The sequence below is a fragment of the Macaca thibetana genome, chromosome 16, assembly GCF_024542745.1.
Source record: "Macaca thibetana thibetana isolate TM-01 chromosome 16, ASM2454274v1, whole genome shotgun sequence".
NCBI lineage: Eukaryota > Metazoa > Chordata > Mammalia > Primates > Cercopithecidae > Macaca > Macaca thibetana.
Window position 1 is genome coordinate 16,750,539 of NC_065593.1, and position 23,282 is coordinate 16,773,820.

Consider the following 23,282-nt stretch of genomic DNA (forward strand, 5'->3'; position numbering starts at 1 on the left):
TTGTAAGATCCAAGGAAGGACCGTGTGGAGAAGCCTTGAGAGGGACTGGACAGGTTGGTCTCCAGCCTTCTCTCCATCCTCCGGGAGAAGGCAGGCTGGCTGGGCCATGGGTGGGAAGCCTGGCAGGGAGGAGGAGGTGACAGATTGTAGAGCCCGGCTGTCTGGGATCTGTCTACACTCTCCAACCTCAGGTTAGTTATCTGGTCCCTCCTGAGCCACATGGGAATATCTAGGAGGAACTTCTTGGCGACGGGGCATGGCTGTTTCTGGGCCTGAAGGAGGGACTCTGTCAAGGGCAGAGATGGGGGTTCACTGTGGGTTCTGGGAAGGCAGATGGAACAAGACCATCCCCCTTGGCTCCTTTTTCTCAGCCGTCAAACCCCCCCAAGTCAGTAGCTGGACATGCACCTAGGAGAGGAGAGAAGAGCCAGGAGCTCGAGGAAGAGAGTGATTCTGGGGCGGGAAGGGGACGGGACGGAGGGTCAGCACCACCCTCTGACCTGGCTCCATGACAGATGGACCGAGGCTGCAGCTCTGTTCCCAGGCCCAGGGGCTCCTGTGAGCCTTCCCTGCAGGCCCCTCCCCCACTGTCCTCCAACTCTGCTCCTGCCCAGTACCAGGCTGCGAGGGAGGTGAGGGCCCGTGAACCTGGCTGAACTCCCTGCACATTCACCAGCCCTGATGTCAGCAAGCAAGTGGAGGCCAAACTCCCACCAAGGCCTGGGGGCCCTGGCGCCTGCCCTTCCCGCTCCAGTCTCCTGGCTCTGCCCCCACTGCTGCCCGCCGGCCTCCTGCTCTGCTCTGGCTCTAGGCTGGATGCAGGATGCAGGACAAGCTTTCCCCAGCCCTCTTGCCAATGTCTCACAAAATCAAATCCTTGCCAGGCCAAAACCACAAAGTTAGGGAAGTTAGCATCTTTGGGCCTGAGGCGGGGAAACCGAGGCCCTAAGAGGGGCAGGGCCTGGTCCAAGGCCACACAGCAAGGCATGCGGAGACAGGACTGGAACCCGGGCCCTGCCCCCAGACCTGAGGTGCAATACCCTCTTTCCTGCACGCCAGTCCCAGCTCACCTCCCAGGACAGTAGTCACGTTCCACAAGGTCAGGGCAGCTCCTCCCTGCTCCCCGGATTGGCCGCAGGCCCCACTCCCCTGAAATTGCTCCTCAGAGGTCTCTAGTGCCCCCCATGGCCCTTGGGACCCCCCAGGACCACTCCCTCCTCATCCTCACTCACCTGATTCTCCTCTTTCCCTCCCCAGAGACCTTCCTGAGTGTGCTTCTGCTCATCCCTTCACCGAGGTGGTCCCCAGGGCTCTGAGCTGGGCCTCCTCCCTCTCACCTGCACACCTGCCTGAGTGACCTCACTCACCCCCACGCCTGCGGGGTGCTTGCCACCTCAGTGCTGAGGACTGCCACTTCTCCGCCTGCCCCAGCCTCTCCCCTGAAGGTCTCACACACTCTCCAGACCCCTCACATCCTGAGGGAACACAGTAGGGCTTATAGCATGGGGAGAGGACAGAAGGAGTGGGACGGCTGAATCCCCCACCTGAGGTGGGAGTGGGCTCTGTCCACCTGCCTGGTGCCACCCCTCCAGCCCTCTGCACCCCAGGTCCACATGCATGGTGCGCGCACACACACACGTGGTCACACATTGGACTCCATCCCTGGATCACAGGAGCTGTCTCAGCCGTTAGGCTGTCCCCACACCTGGGGCGGCAGCTGGCCTTAGTAATGGCTCAATAAACGTGGTGGTTGGGTCCTCTGGGAAAAGGGGACTCATTGGAGAATCAGTGGAACCAACAGGATGCTGGATAGATGGACAATGGAGAATGAGGGAAGGGGGAGAGAGGCAAGGATGGCTCCCAAATTCTGATTTGGAGTTATAGGGGTACCATTCATCAGAATGGGTCACAGAGGCCGGATGCAGTGGCTCACACCTGTAATCCCAGGCGTAGATCCGTCTTTTGGGAGGGCGAGGCAGGCGGATCACCTGAGGTCAGGAGTTTGAGACCAGCCTGGCCAACATGGCAAAACCCCACTTCTACTAAAAATATAAAAATTAGCTGGGCATGCTGGCAGGTGCCTGTAGTCACAGCTACTCAGGAGGCTGAGGCAGGAGAACTGCTTGAACCCGGGAGGCAGAGGTTGCAGTGAGCTGAGATCATACCACTGCACTCCAGCCTGGGTGACAGTGAGACTCTGTCTCAAAATAAAATAAAATAAGTCACACAGAGGGTGTGTTAGTGGTATAGCGAGCTGTGGGTCTCCCCGGCCTGTCTACAAGCTCGCATCAGCCTCCTCACTGGGTCAAAGGCAGCTGCACACCTCACTGGGGATCCCTCCAAGCCCCTCCACCAGGAAGGACTCAGGTTGGAGGGTCGGGCCCTTCTTGGCCCTGCCACACCCCCACGGAGGTCTCGCTGGCTGGGGCAGCTAGCCGGCCTGGCCATCAGGGTCACAGTCAGGAAGGTGTGTGCATCCTGCCGTACCCTCTGACTCGTCATGGTCTGCAGCTGCAGGCACCCACAGGGAGCAAGCTAATGAGGCCTCAGAGGAGACGTACACTCCAGGACTGGACCCCACCACCCCTGGCAAACACGCCATTCCCCCTCCTCCTCCCAAATCCTGAAATCCAGCCTCTGCCCTGGAAACTGTTGCCTTGTTATGAGATCCATAGGGGTGGGAACACAGGGCTTAGATTTATCTTTTCCTGCCAGGTTGCTGGATTCAGGAGCCAAGAAGAGCGATAAAGAGGGAGGTAGAAAACTTGGTGAAGGCTGTGCAGGAGTGAGGGCCCCATGCTGGGCACGTCTTGGAGCCTCCAAATCTTATCTTCAGCTGAGTCCCAGGGCAGTGCCCAGGAGAGGGACGCATGGGTCTCTGCCCTAGTCCCACAGCTCTGCCTGCCTGAAGCGGAGCCACAGGGGCTAATCCTGGGACCCTCCTGCCCTCTGGATAACTTCAACTCCGCTCCACCAAACCCTCCTTTAAACGCCATCCCTCCGTCCCAGCAGACATTCTGCCAGACACACGTGTACCTTTCAATGTTCATCTCTTTCCCGTGTATCTGAGGATGCGTCTGGGTATGCGTGGTGCCTGCACGTGCATGTGTGAGTATGTCTGGGTAGAGGAAAATGCTGGGAGTTCAGGCATCTATACTCCTTACTGGCGCGGATAGGTGGTGTGTGGGGTATGTGCACATTTGTAAGCACCCATGTTTACAGGAGGGTTTTCAATGCTCTTGCTTGTAGGTGGGGAATGTGTTTATATGCACACATACAAATGTATGCCTCCAGTACATGTGTCAATGTAGACATCAGGATATGTCCTATGCAGCCTTTACTGTCCACGTGCTTGTACATGTGTCACGTGTGTACACATGCTTCCATATAGTAAATGTTTGCATGTATAATGTTGTGTGAGCATGAGTTTGAACATGTATATTACATGCCCCAGTTCTGGCTCACTCTAATCAGAAGTAGGTCTCTAGAAGATGCAGATCCTGGCTGTTGTAGGGTCGGCTAAAATTCTAAGCATATGGCCGGACATGGTGGCTCATGCCTGTAATCCTAGCACTTTGGGAGGCCGAGGCAGGTGGATCACCTGAGGTCAGGAGCTTGAGACCAGCTTGGCCAACATGCTGAAACTCTGTCTCCACTAAAAAAATTCAAAAATTAGCCAAGCATGGTGGCGTGTGCCTGTAATCCCAGCTACTCAGGAGGCTGAGACAGGAAAATAGCTTGAACCCAGGAAGCGGAGGTTGCAGTGAGCAGAGATCACACCACTGCACTCCAGCCTGGGCGACAGAGCAAGACTCCATCAAAAAAAAAAAAAAAAAAAAAAAAAAGAAAGAAAGAAAGAAAGAAAGAAAGAGAAACTCCATCTCTACTAAAAATGTAAAAAATTAGCTGGGCGTGGTGGCGTGTGCCTGCAATCCCAGCTACTCAGGAGGCTGAGGCACGTGAATCGTTTGAACTGGGGAAGGGGAGGTTGTAGTGCACTCCAGCCTGGATGACAGATCCAGACTCCATCTCAAAAAAAAAAAAAAAAAAAAAATCAGGATGGCTGTGATGTGCGGAAAGAAGAGAGCGAGCAGAGTTTCTTGCCCTCCTGCGCCAACCTTGGGCCCTCTTGACCCCAATAAGGAAGAATTTCCCACAGGCCTCCGCGGAGGCCCAGGCTACCCAGAGAACAAACACCACCTATTCCTGCAGAGAGGGGCCGCTGTCCTCCCCTAAGAGGCGGGGGCTGCGCAGGGTGTGGGGTGGAGACAGCTGCTTCCAGCCCAGATAAGGCTGTCCGGCTCAGATTTTCCATTTCCAGGATCCTCCCCCTTGGGTCGCAGCCCCTAAGCCCTGGCCCCATGGCCTGGAGAGGGCTCTGCACTGACTCACTCGGCTCCCTACCCCTACCCCGAAAACTGCAGAGCCAGGAGGGGAGACTGAGTCCAGGAAGAACAGGCACATGTTTAAGGTCTCAGGCAAGCAGGGACAAGTTTGTCCTGGGCCATTGGGAATTGAAAAAGGGGTCTCTGGGGCAGGCCAGGCCCAGCCTGGGTGGCCCTCGGAGCTCATATCCGGACTCTTGGACCTCCGGAAACCCACCCAGAGATGGGAGGAAGGAGGACTGGCCGCTCCTCTTACAACAACAGTCCCTGCACGCACTCTTTCCCTGTGGAGCTTGGCTGCTCCAGGCCAGAGGACCCCGAGACTCCAGGGGCAAGCAGTCACTGTCCCGGGACAGAACTGGGCCTCCAACCGTGGGCCCTGTCCCCTTCGTTCCTCACCCCCTCCACAGCTTCCCACCAAAAGACCTGGTGCCTTCAGTCTGGCCTGGGCCTGCCTCCCCTCCCCCTTCCCAGAGACAGGGCCGGGGAAGGGGTTATTTATAGGCCCTGGCTCAGCCGCCTTCAGGACAAGAGGAGCCCGAGCTCCAGGGCTTTGCTCCCTGGGCCTTCCCCAGGGGCCTCACAGGCCAGGCAGTGTCCGCTTTCAGCCCAGCAAAAGGCTGCGTCAGTCACAGTGGGCAGTGGGGGTGGGGAGGCCAGGCCAAGGCGAGGGGGCTGGGCTGAGCCCTGGGCCTGGAGCCCACTGGAGCCGCTGCAGCCCATAGACCAGCTGGGCTTCCTCAAAAGCATTGTGGAGACTAACTGGGGCTGGGGCTGGCAGGGGAGGTCTCGGAGGCACCAACCCCTCCTCGGCAAGGCCTGGAGGTGCCATCAAGCTGCCGCTTCCCCTATAGCCCCCAGCTGTATCTTGATTTGACAATCTGTTCCAGCTAGGACCCCTAACCCTGACTCATGGGTCCCCTCGCCAACAGGGTAATGCCTGAGGGGGCCATTCAAGGCCCTTCCTAACCAGCCCCCCACCTACCTCTCCAACCCCCCTTTCTCAGCCACTGCTGCCCACAAACGCACAAACACAAAACTCTTTCGCACTTCTGTGATTGTGCCTGGCCTTCTACTTCTCAAATGGACACATTCCTGCTCATTCTCCAGATCAGGGTCCAGCTTAACCACCCCCTCCTCTGGGAAGCCCTCCCTGATAAAGCCTGTCCTTACCTCCTTACCTCCACTAACCCCACATGGTGTCCACGAGGACACATCCCTCCTCGCACTCCCCGTCTTCCTCCTCCAAAACAGAGCTTGTGTTTCTCAAGCAGTGGTCTCTGTTTAGGGTGTGTCTGTGTGGGCCACCTGCCCCCCATCAGGCGAGGGGCTCCCTAAAGGGCAGGACCCATCTCCTTGTCCCTCTGTCCCCATCACTCGCCCCGCACTCCATCAGCCAATGCTTGATGAATGAGTGAATGAGTGAACTACTGAATAAACCATGGATGACAAAGAGGAGAAGGGAGGGAAGGGAAGCAGGAAAGACCCCTCTGTGTCTCCTGAGCCCACGGTAACCGCGTGGTGTCCCAGTGGGCGGGAAGGCGGCAGGGGCAGCTCAGGCCAGGTCTCGGTGACATGGCTCGGCCCTGGGCAGCAGCCAGATCGGTCACCCTCATTCTTTCCAGATCAAAGTTCCCCCAGGGAACAGCCTGGAACCTGACACTGGCACCGGGAGGGTGGAGCCAACTGGCCCATGCAGGAGGAGGGCACCGTAAGGCCGGGCGCCTGTCCCCAGATCCAGGGACACCAGGCCAGCAGCCAGGAGGGACTGGATACAATATGCACGCTTACTCCAGCCCCAGCTCAGCCCCACCCGATACAGGGCCGCACGGGTAGTGGGAGGAACCCCTGGCTCCAGGTCTTTTTGACTTGGACTCCCCAGAGCTCTAATCCCCCATGGCCAGGGACTCGTTCCCTGCACGGCCACCTCCTGCCACCTCCTGTACCAACGTTGACTCACCCCAGCCCCATCTCCCGAAGCCTCACTTTCAGATGCCCTCCAGGTACTTCCCTCCACCTCCCAGTCTCTGTTTCTCTGTCTTTGCGCCTCTCTGTCTTGGCTCTCTGTATTTCTTTTTTTACTTTCTTTATTTTTATTTTTTTTTGGAGATAGAGTCTCGCTCTGTCACCCAGGCTGGAGTGTAGTGGCACAATCTCTGCTCGCTGCAACCTCCACTTCCCGGGTTCTAGCAGTTCTCCTGAATCAGCCTCCTGAGTAGCTTGTGCCCACCATCACGCCCGGCTAATTTTTCTTTCTCTTCTTTTCTTTTCCTTTCTCTTCTCTTTTCTTTTCTTTCCACATGTGTGTTTTTAGTAGAGATGAGTTTTGCCATGTTGGCCAGGCTGGTCTCGAACTTCTGACCTCAAGTGATCCACCCACCTCAGCCTCCCAAACTGCTGGGATTACAGGCCTGAGCCACCACGCCCAGCCTGTATTTCTGTATTCCTCTGAATTATTTGTTCTCTCCTGGGTCCTGTATCCCTTGTTCTCTCTCTATCTTGCTGTGTCTCTAGACATAAAGAACCTCAGTGAGGTGGCATGGTAGCCCTCTCCTCTAAGGAGGTAGCTGTCTTCACGTATCTCCCTCCTCTCCAGGCCCTGGTCCCTACAGCCTGCAGGGAACAGATCACTCCTGACAGTGGGCTGGGGATGGGAGAGAGTGGGAGAGAGACCACATTGCCCCTGCTGCAGCCAGGCCTCCTTGGCAGTCTCAGACTCTTGCGTCTGAGTCTAGTGAGTAGGCAGGGGGGAAGTGGGCAGAGCGTGTCTGGGTCAGAGGGCTGGTGTCCCCAGGCAAGGCCCTGAGTCTGCCACTCTCCGATCCTTTCCCCTTCCACTCTGGCTGTGGAAAAGCATGCCACTGTCAGAGGGAGAATGGACTTCATGCCCCCCACCCTTGTGTGCAAGCTAAGGCAAGAGGGCACGCGTGAGTACACACAGCAGAGAGATCCGCAGGACTCTGGACCCCAGTCACGGCTCACCACTCTTTGGGCCTCAGTTTCCTTATCTGTAAAATGGGGATCATAAATCAGTTCATGTTTGTAAGTCCCTTACAAAGGCACTTATGTCTGATACATAGCGATCTCACACACACACACACACACACACACACACACACACACACACACACAAATTAATGAATATGCATATATGTTAAAATAAAAACTAGAGGTTGCTTTCACCTTTGTCCTGTTGCCCCAGGCTGAGCTGGACCTAGGTCACCAACAGGTCCAAACAGGCTTGATGTGAGTCGTTGTTATGCAAGTTGAAGAATAACACACAGCTCTAGGGTATGTGCATTTCTGCAGATCTGCTTGTGGAACAAAATGTAGCTAACAGCAGCTGCATCACACACGTAGATAAGTTACAATGCTTCTGATTGAGATCGTGGAAACCATTCCCTCTGCTTCAAACATATAGACACGAGATCTCTTAAAAAGTAATAATGACACAAACATGATCAATAACAAAAGATAGACAGTTTTGTAGACCAAAAATGGAGACTTCTCCTTAAGAGAAAGGAGACAGGAGCTGGCAGGGGACACAGGAGCTGGTATGGGCAGTCTCTGGGGGTGGGGACGACAGCAGGGCTGAAGTTGGAGGGGATGGGCCACGGTGTAGATGCCCAGCAGGACTGGGGCCTGAGCCTGGCTGGCACTGGGACCCATGCTGCCAGTTAGTAAGCATCAGCCAGAGTGGCTACACCTCCTCTCCAAGGTCATGGCGAAGACCAAGCCACATGCCTGTGGCTCAGCAGAGCCACCAAGCTCCCAGGGACTGTCCCAGAAATGCATCACTCACATGAAGTGGAGACCCACAGCAGACATTTCTGAGGAAACCTCTGGCTGGAGCCCAGCCCAGTATCAACCAAGCTGAGGCCACTAACAGATGGCCTTGGTTTTTACAGACTCTCCAGATAACCTCACAACCTGAGAGCGCTGAGGAAGACCAACCTCATGAGAGCAAACAAACTCAGCAAACAGGGGAACTGATCACTGAGAAAATGGGTTTAGAGCACCCTGAAAACCGCTTTAAAGAAAGTATCTTTTTTTACATTTTATTTTATTTTGAGATGAGGTTTCATTCTTATTGCTGTGGGAGTGCAATGGCAAGATCTCAGCTCACTGCAACCTCTGCCTGCCAGGTTTAAGTGATTCTCCTGTCTCAGCCTCCCAAGCAGCTGGGACTACAGGTGTGCGCCACGACACCTGACTAATTTTTGTATTTTTAGTAGAGGTGGGGTTTTACCATGTTGGTCAGGCTGGTCTCAAACTCCTGACCTCAAGTGATCCACCCGCCATGGCCTCTGAAAGTGCTGGGTTTACAGGCATGAGTCACTACGGCTGGCCTTAAGAAAGCATCTTTAAAGTCCTCAGAGAAATAAAAAGGGTACAGCAACCATGAAACAAGAAAAGGAAGTCAGGCTCCCTCATAGGTGGGAATTGAACAATGAGAACACTTGGACACAGGGTGGGGAACATCACACCTGGGGCCTATTGTGGGGAGGGGGTGGGGGGAGGGATAGCATTAGGAGATATACCTAATGTAAATGACGAGTTAATGGGTGCAGCACACCAACATGGCACATGTATACATATGTAACAAACCTGCACACTGTGCACATGTACCCTAGAACTTAACATATAATAATAAATAAATAAATAAATAAACTGCTTAAAAAAGGAAGTCATGAAATAAGAATAGGACAAATGACAAAGATTCCATTAGAAATCTAGAGAATTAAAATTACAGTAAAATCAAACCTTAAAAGGCAGGTTGAATATCTGATCAAACACAGATGGGGAAAAACATAATCCAGCACTAAAAGATAGAAAATATGGGCCCGGTGCAGTGGCTCACACCTGTAATCCCAGCACTTTGGGATGCCGAGGCAGGTGGATCACTGGAGGTCAGGAGTTCAAGACCAACCTGGCCAACATGGTGAAACCCCATCTGTACTAAAAATACAAAAATTAGCTGGGCACAGTGGCACACACTTGCAATCCCAGCTACTTGGGAGGCTGAGGCAGAAGAATCACTTGAACCCAGGAGGCGAGGTGGAGGTTGCGGTGAGCCGAGATCATGCCACAGCACTCCAGCCTATGCAACAGAGCAAGACTCCATTTCAAAAAAAAAAAAAAAAAAAAATTATGGGTGGTCCTGATATGAGGAAAACAGAAAGGGAGCAGGAAGTCTGCAAAATACTGCTGAGATAAATTAAAGAAGACCTAAAGAAATGGGGAGATAGGGCCGGGCGCGGTGGCTCACGCCTGTAATCCCAGCACTTTGGGAGGCCGAGGCGGGCGGATCACAAGGTCAGGAGATCGAGACCATGGTGAAACTCTGTCTCTACTAAAAATAGAAAAAAAATTAGCCGGGCGCAGTGGCGGGCGCCTGTAGTCCCAGCTACTCGGGAGGCTGAGGCAGGAGAATGGCGTGAACCCGGGAGGCGGAGCTTGCAGTGAGCCGAGATTGCGCCACTGCACTCCAGCCTGGGCGACAGAGCGAGACTCCGTCTCAAAAAAAAAAAAAAAAAAGAAATGGGGAGATAGACCATATTCATGGACCTTAAGACTCAACATTGCCAATTCTCTGCAAATTTATCTATAGAGTGTCACTATCCCAATCAAAATTTCTGGAGGCACTCATTCTTAAAAACAGACTAGTTAATGCTAAAATTTACCTAAAAAAATGTTTAAATAAGAAATATGGGCCAGGCGTGGTGGTTTATACCCGTAATCCCAGCACTTTGGGAGGCTGAGGAGGGTGGATCACTTGAGGTCTGGAGGTCAGGAGTTCAAGACCAGCCTGGCCAATGTGGTGAAACCCCATCTATACTAAAAATACAAAAAGTTAGCCAATCATGGTGGCAGGTGCCTGTAATCCCTGCCCCTTGGGAGGCTGAGACAGGAGAATTGCTTGAACCCAGGAGGTGGAGGTTGCAGTGAGCTGAGATTGTGGCACTACACTCCAGACTGGGTGACAGAGCAAGACTCTGTCTAAAAAAAAAAAAAAAAAAAAAAAGCAGAAAGAAAAAAGAAACACATTGGAGGACAAAACTATTCAATTTTGAGATGTATTATAAAGCAATAATAATCAAGATAGTGTTCTCTCACTGTAAGGATAAACAGGGATATCAATGGAACAGAATAGAGTCCAGAAATAGGCTGACAAACAGTCAGCTGATTTTATCCAATGGTAACTCAGTGGGAAAAAGGATAGTATTTCATATAAATAGTGCCAGAATAATTAGATTACCTGTATGCCAAAATTAAATTTAAAAAACCTTGACCTTTACCTCACATCATACCCTAAAATGAATTTGAAATAAATCATAGACCTAAATATAAGAGCTAAAACCATAATACTTCTAGAAGAAAACATAGGACAAAATCTTTGTGACCTTGAGTTAGGCAAAGATTCCTTAAATGGGAAACAAAAGCAAAATGATAAATAGAACGTTACCAAAATTTTAAAGTTCTGACCTTTAAAGATGCTTTTAAGAAGATGAAAAGGCAAACCGCAGATTGAGAGAAAACATATACGGAAAATTTGTTTAACTATTCAGTTAACAGGGTTGCTAAAAATAAATACATTTTAAAAATAAATTTAAAAAATAATCATGTATCTGATAAAGGACTTGTATCCAGCATGCACAAGGAACTCTTAAAATTCAGTAGTAGGCCGGGCACAGTGGGTTATGCCTGCAATCACAGCAGTTTGGGAGGCTGAGGTGGGTGGATCACCTGAGGTCAGGAGTTCAAGACCAACCTGGCCAACAGGGTGAAAACCCATCTCTACTAAAAATATAAAAATTAGCTGGGCATGGTGGCAGGCGCCTGTAATCCCAGCTACTCGGGAGGCTGAAGCAGGAGACTCGCTTGAACCCGGGAGGCAGAGGTTGCAGTGAGCCGAGATCGCACCGATGCACTCCAGCCTGGGTGACAAGAGTGAGACTCTGTCAAAAAACAACACCACCACCTCAGTAATAAAATAAAATCACCTGATTTGTTAATGGGAAAAAGATTTCAACAGATATTTCAGCAAAGAAGATATATGAGTAGCAATAAATGAATAAAATGATGTCCAATATCATTAGACATGAGGGAAATGGAAATTAAAACTATAATGAGATACCAATACACACACACACACACACACACACACACACACACACCCCTTAAAAACTGACAATACTTAAGTGTTGCCAAGAATACAGAGCAACTGGAATGTTCATTCCATGCTGGTGGAAAAGCAAAATGGTAGAGTTATTTTGGGAAATAAATTGGTGGATTTCTTGCTGATTTAACCATATACTTAAAACATGACCCGGCAATCTCACTCAGATATTTATCCAAGAAGAATGAAAACATACGTCCCCACAAAGGCTTGTACACAAATGCTTATAATGCCTATATTCACTATAGTAAACAATTGGAAACAATCCAGTCTATGTCAATGGGTGAATCGATACATTGTGGTACATAGATACAATAAACACTACTCAGCAATAAAAAGAAAAAACAGATGCACGGAATGACATGGATGCTTCTCAAAGGCTTCATGCTAAGTGAAAAAAGATATGAACAAGTACATCTTGTATGATTCCATTTACAATATGTAAGTCCTCAAAACATGATTTCTTAGGTAAAGACCAACATATACGGATCAAAATCAGATGAGTGGTTGTCAAGGAGCAGAGGTAAGGGGTGGAGCAAAGGGGGACTAGGAAAATGCTCAGTTGTTGGAAATGTTCTTTGTCTTTTTTTTTTTTCAGGTGTTAGAATGAATGTTTTATTGTCATCCAGATGGCATTTGGGTTTATAGTCTTCATACTTTTATATATATATTTTTTGTAAATTAAAAAAATTACAAGTTTTAAATAGCCAATGGCTGGTGATGTTTTCAGAAAACACGATTAGACTAATTCATTCATGGTGGCTTCAAGCTTTTCCTTATGAGCTCCAGAAAGTTCACCCACTTAAAAAAACTGGAATGTTGGCATGCATTTTTTTGTCCCTTCTTCAAGGAAAAAAAACTGGAATGTTGGCATGCATTTGACTTCACACTCTGAATCAACATCCTGACAGTCATACCACATCTGCTTCAAGGAATACCACGTTGGAATATCCGGCACTTTCCAGAGAGGGGAAAAGAAAGGCTTGATCATTTTGCAAGGCCCACATCACGTGGCTGAGAAGCCATCTACTACAAGTTTATCGCCTGTGGCATCCAAGGCTTCCTAAAAAGCAACCTCGCTCTCGACCTGCTTCACCATCTTGGCTGCTGAGGTCTGACGAGCGGCTGTCTTTTTTTTTTTTTCTTTTTAAATAGGAACTGACCGTTTTCATTTGTAGCCTGTTACCCCATAATTCTTTAGGATGTTCAAAGTTGGAGTGACCATATGCCTGTCCCTGTTCCTCTTGACACTCAGTGAGCAGCCATCTGAGTAAGTGGAAGTGTCATATTTGCTCCAGGTATTATGTCAGGAGCCTTAAATCCAGAATTTGCTGGATTGAGTCTTTTAGCCCAATAGTTTGCCACCATTGCCAGATTTGGGAGCATCTGAGAAGAGACCTCAAATCATAATGGGTTGGTGCGGGGCTCCCCCATACTCAAAAAACTGTCCGTGTGTTTTCCAGGCAAGCGTCTCTTTCTCCTTGAATACAACAATCTTGGTTACAACTGACGGCAGTGCAATAGATCGGTCCATACGCTGATCTAAGAACATCTTGATAATACAATATGTTGTCATTCGCACTCTAGCAGCCACTAGTCTATAACCTGGTCGAGTAGCTCTTTTTCCGGGGACTCGAATTCTGTTGTCAAAGCAAAGACCAGTGATCCCACCCACGGTCTCGAATTAAACCAGTTAGTCGCCAGCCCTGCGTTGTAACTCAGCGACAGGTTGGCACCATCCCCGTGTGTTGGTCTTTGGAGAGACACCATCAGGGTCTTGAATCATTTTTGAGCCTGGAGACTATTAGCACGCATTTTGTCCCTCAACTCTGCCACTACGTTGCCCACCCGGTCACAACAGTGCCAAGGTACAGATGATATCTTGAAGGATGTGAGTTCCGGCTCCTTCCCTTTGAGGATTTCACCATACAGTGTTTTGATTTTGTTCTTTCCACTACTGGAATCGCAACATACAACTCCCTGGAGAGTCCTACAGATAAGAGATTCTCACGTAACGCCTCAAACAGAAAGCAGAGAAACACCTAACTTGCTGTGATGGGGTGAGGTGTGATCAATGGGTTGGATCGAGCATCGATTTGATGCTCTAAATCTCCCACTTCCCCAGTGCCAGGACATGGTTCCTCCACATAGGTTGGGTACTGTCCAAATTTCCCACCTAGCTCAAAGGACTTCCGCCCAGGAAATGGTCATGCAGAGGGAGGCTTGGAGCTGTCCACGGGGTCCTCCACGGTGAACTATAGTGTTGGCTGCGGGAGCGATCGGTTCCTTCGTTGTCTATTTAATTGTGGTGTCAGTTGCTGGCAATATACACATAAATTGGTGACTTTTACTTTATGTAAATTATACCTCAGCTGGACACGGCGGCTCATGCCTATAATCCCAGCACTTTGGGAGGCTGAGGTGGGTGGATCACGAGGTCAGGAGTTCGAGACCAGCCTGACCAATATGGTGAAACCCCGTCTCTACCAAAAATACAAAAGTTACCTGGGGTTGGCAGCGGGCACCTGTAGTCCCAGCTACCTGGGAGCGGGCTTGGCAGCGGGCGCCTGTATTCCCAGCTACCTGGGAAGCTGAGGCAGGAGAATCGCTTGAACCTGGGAGGCAGAGGTTGCAGTGAGCCGAGATCATGCCACTGCACTCCAGCTTGGGTGACAGAGCAAGATCCGTCTCAAAAAAAAAAAAAAAAAAAAAAAAAAAAAAAAAATATATATATATATATATATATACCTCAATCAAACTGATTTTAAAAATCCAAGTCCTGGGCCGGGGGCGGTAGCTCAAGCCTGTAATCCCAGCACTTTGGGAGGCCGAGACGGGCGGATCACGAGGTCAGCAGATCGAGACCATCCTGGCTAACACGGTGAAACCCCGTTTCTACTAAAAAATACAAAAAACTAGCCGGACGTGGTGGCAGGCGCCTGTAGTCCCAGCTACTCGGGAGGCTGAGGCAGGAGAATGGCAAGAACCCGGGAGGCGGAGCTTGCAGTGAGCTGAGATCCGGCCACTGCACTCCTGCCTGGGCGACAGAGCAAGACTCCATCTCAAAAAAAAAAAAAAAAAAAATCCAAGTCCTGGAACAGTGGCTATGCCTGTAATCCCAGCATTTTCGGAGGCCGAAGTGGGAAGATTGCTCAAGCCTAGGAGTTCAAAACCAGCCTAGTGAACATGACAAGACCCCATCTCTACCAAAAAAAAAAAAAAAAATTTAGGATATGTGCTGCCGAAGTGATCACACAAAAAAATGTTTAATTTGGTGCGTGAGAGATGTGCTGGCTGATAGTGGTTTTGATCATACATTGAAGAGAGTTGGCTGCATTGGAAACTGGGACCCCTGAAATCTATATCGCAGGAAAAGGATATGTGATTGTTTCCTATGGGCCAGATGTGAGCTATGCAGGAGGGAGAACCAGCATCAGGCCACATTAAAACCTGCCCAACCTTGAGCAAGAGCTATTAAAAAACAAAACAAAACAGAACACAAAGACTAAAACCTGCCCAGGAGCGCCACCTGGAGAGAAAGATGTGGCCCCAGCAGCAAGAAACTGAGGCCTGAGCTGCATGTGAGCCAAGAAGAGTTCAGTTATACCCAGGGAACTGGAGGTGAGACCCCAATAATGGGGTCGACTGGAGGTCTTAGAAGGACTTAAACAAGTCCCCCAATAGATAAAGAGTCAGCTATGTACAAAGTCCAAGAAGCTTCCGTACCAGCTCGTACAATACAAAATCAGATCTTTCCCGCCCTTTTCTTCCTCTTCCCCGGCCATGTCAACCCTGGGGGTACAAAGGCAGTCACGTGAGTGAGGAGGAGAATCCCAGGGCATAGAAGCAGGTGTGGGTTGGGGGTACATTGAGAAGTTAATTTGAGTCTCTCTGTCCTCACCGTACCCTTTCCTACAGACATACACACACACACACACACACACTTTTCCTGTTGCATGCTGCTTGCCCAAAACAGACCGAGAAGGTGCAAGGGAGAAGTTTTTAACTTTAAATGGACTTTTACATTTGGGGGAGGGGCTGTGGGGTGTTTTGGAGTTTTGTGGCTTACACCTTTTTTTGCATTTTTTCATTGTGATACAAAATACACAACACAAAATTTACCATTTTAACCAATTTACATGTATATGAATCATTTCAGTGGCCCCAAATATGCTCACGCTGTTGCGCAGCCACCTGCAGAAGCTGTTCGCCATCCCAGACGGAACCCCACACACTAAACAACAAGTCCCTGCCCACCTCCCCCAGACCCTGGCAACCACTGCTCTGCCCTCCAGCTCCATGAAAGGGACTGCACTTATTTTTTTAATTGCAATTATTGAAATGAAACTTTTTTTTTTTTTTTGAGACAGGGTCTCACTCTGTCACCCAGGCCAGAGTATAGTGGTGCGATCTCGGCTCATTGCAACCTCTGCCTCCCAGGTTCAAGCGATTCTCCTGCCTCAGCCTCCTGAGTAGCTGGGATTACAGACACCCACCACCATGCCTGACTAACTTTGTATTTTTAGTAGAGATGGGGTTTCAACATGTTGGCCAGGCTGGTCTCAAACTCCTGACCTCAGGCGGTCCACCCACCTCGGCCTCCCAAAGTGCTGGGATTACAGGCGTGAGCCACTGCGCCTGGCTGAAATGAAACTTTTATAACTTGAAGTGACCCAAAAACTTTTTACCAAAGGAGAGTGTCCCGAAAAGACATGGGCCTGCCCTATGTTCCATTCAAAAGAACAGTGAAGGGCCATCCCCACAAAACAGATTTGAATGGAGATTAGGAGATTAAAATAAAGGCAGACTGCGAGTCCTATTTGTTCAACCTCACAGCTACACAAAGGAGAGATTTATTTTGCCCATGTGACAAGAAATGTAAAGATCTAGAGTCCAGGGCACAAACCACTGGTTGAGAGGTGAGGAAGGCCCAGCCCCCATTTAGCGGCCTGCCGCACTGTCCTTAGCGCAGCCGTGCCATCCCCAGGGCCCAGGCCTAGAGTTGGAATTCCAGCAGGAAGAAAGGGAAAGGGCAAAGGCTCTTTGGAGAATTGGGAGAATCATTCCTGTGTTCTGTGGTTCAGAGGAGGGACCTGGTGGACAAAGCCTGCTCGAAAGGATCAAGAAGCGAGAAGTGGTGGGCTCAGTAGCTCACGGCTGTAATCCCAGCACTTTGGGAGGCCGAGGCGGGCGGGTCACCTGAGGTCAGGAGTTTGAGACCAGCCTGGCCAACTTGGTGAAACCCCGTCTGTACTAAAAAATGCAAAAATTAGCTGCTTGTGGTGGCGCGCCCCTGTAATCCCAGGTACTCAGGAGGCTGAAGCAGGAGAATCGCTTGAACCCAGGAGGTGGGGGTTGCAGTGAGCTGAGATCATGCCACTGCATTCCAGCCTGGATGACAGAGTTAGACTCTGTCTTAAAATAAATAAATAAATAAATAAATAAATAAATAAATAAAGAGAATCGAGAAGCGGCACGGCAGAGTCTCTCGATAGGGCCAGACTGGCCAATGATTCTCATCTCCAAATCTCCAAATACTGAAGTCATACACACATATGAAAAGGCCTGGAGAGGGCTGGATGCAGTGGCTGAAACCCAGCCTATTTAATAATTCCCAGTTAGAAAATCTAGGCCAGGCGCAGTGGCTCACATCTGTAATCCTAGCACTTTGGGAGGCCAAGGTGGGCAGATTGCCTGAGCTCAGGAGCTCGAGGCCAGCCTGGGCAACATGGTGAAACCCCATCTCTACTAAAATACAAAAAATCATTAGCTAGGCGTGGTGGTACACACTTGTAGTCCCAGCTACTTGGGAGGCTAAGGTGGGAGAATTGCTTGAATCTGGGAGGGAGAGGTTGCAGTGAGCCCAGATCGCACCACTGCATTCCAGCCTGGGTAACAGAGCGAGACTTTATCTCAAAAAAAAAAAAAAAAAAAAAAAAAAAAAAAAAAAAAAAAGAAAGAAAGAAAGAAAGAAAAGAAAAGAAAAAAGGAAAAAGAAAATCTAGATGCTTTGGGAGGTGGTGGGCTGATTGGCTGAACCCAGGAGTTTAATGGCAGTCTAGGCAACACAGTAAAAACTCATCTCTACTAAAAAAAAAAAAAAAGTTGGACATGGTAGCTGAGGCCGGTAGTGCCAACTACTTGGGAGGCTGAGGTGGGAGGATCACGTGAGCCCAGGAGGCAGAGGTTGCAGTGAGCTGAGATTGAACCACTGCCCTCCAGCCTGGGAGACAGAGTAACATGCTATCTCATGAAAAAAAAGTGAGAGGTATGGGGTGGGCTCACACCTGTAATCTTAACACTTTGGAAGGGCAAGGAAGGAGGATCTTTTGAAGCCAGGAGTTTGAGACCAGCCTGGGCAATATAGCAAGACCCCATCTCTACAGAAAATGTAAACATTAGCTGGGCCTGGTGGTACATACCTGTGATCCCAGCTACTCAAAAGGCTGAGGCAGGAGGAACACTTGAACCTAGGAGGTCAAGGCTGCAGTGAGCCACGATTGCACCACTGCGCTCCAGCGTGGGTAACGGAGCAAGACCCTGTCTCAAAAATAAATACATAAATAAATAAAATTTTAAAGACCTGGAGACAATTCTCGAACTGGCTGAGCTTAGGCCCCATGTTTGCCCTTGGCTATACGAGCAGGGAAGACTGAGGAAGGATCTGCTCCGTCAACCTCTGTAGTGGGAGAGAGTGGGGGAGGCAGGCACTGTTATTCACCCTGTTAAATAAATGAGCTGAACCTTGAGCCCTACGTTGTTTACTTCTTCACGACAGGACTGCTAGCTCAAAAACCCCTAAGAGCTAAACTCAGTTTTTTACACATCCAGGTGCTTTTAATTAAATAGCCCAAATAAATGTATTTCTAGCCACTTAGAGCCTGCCTGCTTTATATACCCTGCCAGACCGCACCCCACATCTGCTGGCCACAGAGAGGACAAACCCTGGGGCTATAACAGAGCCCAAGCCAGGGCTGCCCTTGGCAGTTCTTTGATCCAGAGACACCCCTCCTCATCCAGACATGTAAACCGCCTCTGATACCCCTCTCCCCAGAAGCTCTCTTGTCTTCTCCTCTTTCTGGATGGTGGCCCCGCATCACTGTCCTTGGAAGGACTCCCGCTATGGGGGACTTCCCCCTCACAGGTAACCCTGTCTCAGAGCCGCCCCAGTAAAGCTCATTGCATGCTACTGCCATCTCGTGGTCATTTTCCTCTAGGTCAACCCCAAACCCTAGGACTGTTAATGACCTCAACTTCTCTCCCCAGGATTCGACACACAGTAGCAAGGAATAATTCCCTATTAGAAAATCTGGGCTGGGCATGGTGGCTTACGCCTGTAATCCCAGCACTTTGGGAGGCCAAGGTGGGCGGATCACCTGAAGTCGGGAGTTTGAGATCAGCCTGACCAACACGGAGAAACCTCATCTCTACTAAAAAAAAATACAAAATTACCAGGTATGGTGGGGCATGCTTGTAATCCCAGCAACTTGGGAGAGGAAAACTCTGTCAAAAAAAAAAAAAAAAAAAGAAAGAAGAAAGAAAGAAAAAGAAAAGAAAAATCTGGACTAGGTGGGGTGGCTCACATCTGTAATCCCAGCTCTTTGGGAGGTCAAGGTGGGCGGATCACCTGAGCTTGGGAGTTCAAGACCAGCGTGACCAATATGGAGAAACCCTGTCTCTACTAAAAAAAAATACAAAAATGAGCCAGGCGTGCTGGGGCATGCCTGTAATCCCAGCTACTTGGGAGGCTGAGGCAGGAGAATTGCTTGAACCTGGGAGACAGAGATGGCAGTGAGCTGAGATCATGCCACTGCACACAGAGCGAGACTCTGTCTCAAAAATAAAAAAAAGAAAGAAAGAAAAAGAAAATCTGATGCTATTAGGGAGAAGAATAGAGGGTAGGCAGCGAGGAACCTGGTTGTGGTGGCATGCAGGTAATGTCTAAGATAAACAAGACTCTCGGCACAAGACAAAGGCTGGGGCCCAAAGGCAGCTAGAATACTTTTGACAAGAGGTAAAAGCAGTGAATAAAGTAGATGCTACCAGGAAGGAGACACCACAAGTGCCTCATAATTCATCCCTTCTGCTTTAGAAATGTAATCCCGGCCGGGCGCGGTGGCTCAAGCCTGTAATCCCAGCACTTTGGGAGGCCGAGACGGGCAGATCACGAGGTCAGGAGATCGAGACCATCCTGGCTAACACGGTGAAACCCCGTCTCTGCTAAAAAAATACAAAATACTAGCCGGGCGAGGTGGCGGGCCCCTGTAGTCCCAGCTACTCGGGAGGCTGAGGCAGGAGAATGGCGGGAACCCGGGAGGCGGAGCTTGCAGTGAGCTGAGATTCGGCCACTGCACTCCAGCCTGGGCGACAGAGCGAGATTCCGTCTCAAAAAAAAAAAAAAAAGGAAAAGAAAGAAAAAAAATTTACAAAGCAATGGCCTCCTACTGGAATTGAACTTCCTTAGTCTGAGTCTTCCTCCTTAGTCCAGGTCTAAGACACACTCTTCCTGAGAGCCACAGGTCAGGAAAACACAAATGCCCTCTTTACTTATGCAGAGTCTTTGAGCCAAAGTCCAACGTGATCCAGCGCTGCTCCTGCCTCCCTGCTCCCGCTTCAAGCTGCAGGTGCTGTTTGCTGCCCTCTAGGGACTCCTAGAAGGATATGCATCAGTCAGTGTTATTAACTGTAAACAAAAGACACACTTCTGCCTGAGTTAAATAGAAAATAAATTTATGAAAAATTGGTGGGCACAGAAAGCGGATGGGGGGTAGAGATGTTGGAGAGCTAGCTCAGAGGCTATACAGCCAAGACCAGTGCTCAAAATCACATTGCAGAAATGTCTGGGGGAAGGCACTGCTGTCTCCACCTCATCTGAGCACCAGCTGCCATGGTGTATATCCCTGACCTTGACCATTAGATACTGTGTTGCCACAACTCTGAGGCAAGATTGTAAAGGTGCACTGCTGTCCCTACCAGGTAAAAGCAAATGACTTCGGAATTCTCTGGTTATTGGGATAAAGAACAAAACATTTGGCCGGGCGCAGTGGCTCACGCCTGTAATCGCAGCACTTTGGGAGGCCAAGGCAGGCAGATCACCTGAGGTCAGGAGTTCGAGACCAGCCTGGCCAACGTGGTAAAACCCCATCTCTACTAAAAATACAAAAATTACCCAGGCATGGTGGCACATGCCTATAATCCCAGCTACTCAGGAGGCTGAGACAGGAGAATCGCTTGAACCTAGGAGGCAGAGGTTGCAGTGAGCCGAGATTGTGCCACTGTGCTCCAGCCTGGGTGACAGAGACGAACTCCATCTCAAAAAAAAAAAAAAATAAATAAATAAACTAAAAAATAAAATTAAAATAAAATAAAATAAAAAAAGAAGAAAGCATTTTCCAGGAGCTATGTTGATTTTCCCCATAAAGAAACACCTAGAGGCCGGGCATGGTGGCTCACGCCTGTAATCCCAGCACTTTGGGAGGCCGAGGTGGGTGGGTCACGTGAGGTCAGGAGTTCAAGACCAGCCCGGCCAATGTGGCAAAACCCTGTCTTTACTAAAAATGCAAAAATTAGCTGGGTGCTGTGGCGGGCACCTGTAATCCCAGCTACTCGGGAGGCTGAGACAGGAGAATTGCTTGAACCCACCCCCAACCCTGCCACATACACATACTTCATTGTCTCCATTCTATAGAGTCAAATCCCAGCATGTCCAAGAGGGCCAATTATAAAGTCAACCTGGGGAAAGGCTTACACACACATGGGGCCCATACTCTTCCTTGTTTCTCATCTCAGGGGTCCTTTCTTGGTTAGAAGGGGCAGCCAGAGGCCAGGTGTAGTGGCTCAAGCCTGCAATCCCAGTACTTTGGGAGGCCAAGGCAGAGAGATCAATCTGAGGCCAGGAGTTTGAGACCAACCTGGTCAACATGGTGAAACCCTGTCTCTACTAAAAATACAAAAATTAGCCGGTTGTGGTGGTGGGTGCCTGTAATCCCAGCTACTTGGGAGGCTGAGGCAGGAGAATTGCTTGAACCTGGGAGGCAGAGGTTGCGATGAGCTGAGATCGTGCCATTGCACTGCAGCCTGGGCAACAAGAGCAAAACTCCATCTCAAAAAACAAAACAAAACAAAACAAAAAAACATCATCATGACTGAGACTCACTTTCAGAGAAGCTGATTCAATTGTCGTGGGAGTGGGAGAAAGGGAGGGACGAGGATATTGGTGTTTGGGTGTTTTCCAATTGCTACAGGTGATTCGAATTGCAGAAATCACTAGCTAAAGCGGTGGTTCTCAACCTTGCCTGCACATTGAAAACACCTGGGAAGCTTCAAAACTGATGAAGCTACAATCTAGAGATCCTGATTTCGTTATTTAACTGGTCTGAATAGGTATTAGAATTTTCCAAAGCTTGCCAGGTAATTGTAATATGCATCTAAGGTTGAGAACCATTAGGATAAGAGGACAAATGAGGAAATGAATGGAGAAATTAACGAATCTACAGTCTTACACTTCAGACTTCAAGCCACCCTTTGTGTGTGTGCACGCACACATGCGTATGTAGATTATGCATAATAATCACTGGGGAGACTGAGGCTCCCAGAGCAGAGAGAAAAGAATTCATGCTTTTGGAGGAACTGCTCTGTACTAAGCACTGGTCTAGATGCTTTAAATATATTTTCTTTTTTTTTTTTTTTTCTCGCTCTGTCACCCAGGCTGGAGTGCAGTGGCGCGATCTCGGCTAACTGCAAGCTCCACCTCCTGGGTTCATGCCATTCTCCTGCCTCAGCCTTCCGAGTAGCTGGGACTACTGGCGCACACCATCACACCCAGCTAATATTTTTGTATTTTTAGTAGAGACGGGGTTTCAACATGTTAGCCAGGATGGTCTCAATCTCCTGACCTCGTGATCCACCTGCCTTGGCCTCCCAAAGTGCTGGGATTACAGGTATGAGCCCCCACGCCCGGCTGCTTTAAATATATTTTGTATAATCCTCAAAACAACCCTAGGAAGATAAATATTGTTATCCTCATTTTACAGAAGTGAAATCAAGACTCCCAGAGGTTAAATGTCTCGCCTGCAGTCATATATTCAGTTATTAGCAGACATGGGACTAGACCCAGTTCTCCTGAAGCCATTGCCAACCCCCACCCCTACCCTGAGCCCTAAAATGACCGAGTCCATCTGCCCCAGAGCTACTTTGGCCTGAGCATTTATCCCCAGAACCCATCTGCATCTAATTGGAGCTTAGCTAATACGTCCAGAGCTGCAGGAACGAGAAAGGCCACACTAGGAAATGTTCCCGGAACCCAACCAGTGGAGGTCTTGTCTCAAAGAGCTTGTGAGGACCTAGCTCTAAGAGCAGAGGAATGTTGGCTGGGCAGGGTGGGGAGCGAAAATAATTCTGCCTGCTGGACGAAAGGAGCAATGCTAGGAGTCCAAAGGCCAGACTGAGGCTGGGGCAGGAGATGGGGGCAGCACAGAGCCGTAAGGCTCCCAGATGCCTTTTCTCAGGAAGGAAGGACGGACCTTCATTCTGAAATTCTAACCTTCTTACACTATGTTAACAGAAAGTGAAACTGAATTGTTTTATGACATAAATGTCATAAAATCATAAAAATGGTCATTTTGATTCCCATCTCCCAACCACTGGCAAAATGAGAAGGTGGCAACCCTAGGCTGCTCTATTTGGTTGGTTGGTTTTTTATTGGTCCAAGAAAAAAA

At 49.5% G+C, this 23,282-nt stretch overlaps 1 protein-coding gene and 1 pseudogene across 1 annotated transcript in view; both read right to left on the bottom strand.

Moving 5' to 3' along the window:
- ARRB2 (arrestin beta 2) overlaps positions 1-18,481 on the bottom strand; it is a 160,035-nt gene extending 141,554 nt beyond the window's left edge. Inside the window, exon 1 of the mRNA XM_050765365.1 lies at positions 18,478-18,481. The gene's annotated coding sequence lies outside the window, so the exon portion shown is untranslated. The remainder of the gene's footprint in view (positions 1-18,477) is intronic.
- On the bottom strand, positions 12,305-12,664 carry LOC126939811 (thioredoxin-like; annotated as a pseudogene).
- Positions 18,482-23,282: the final 4,801 nt, after the last annotated feature.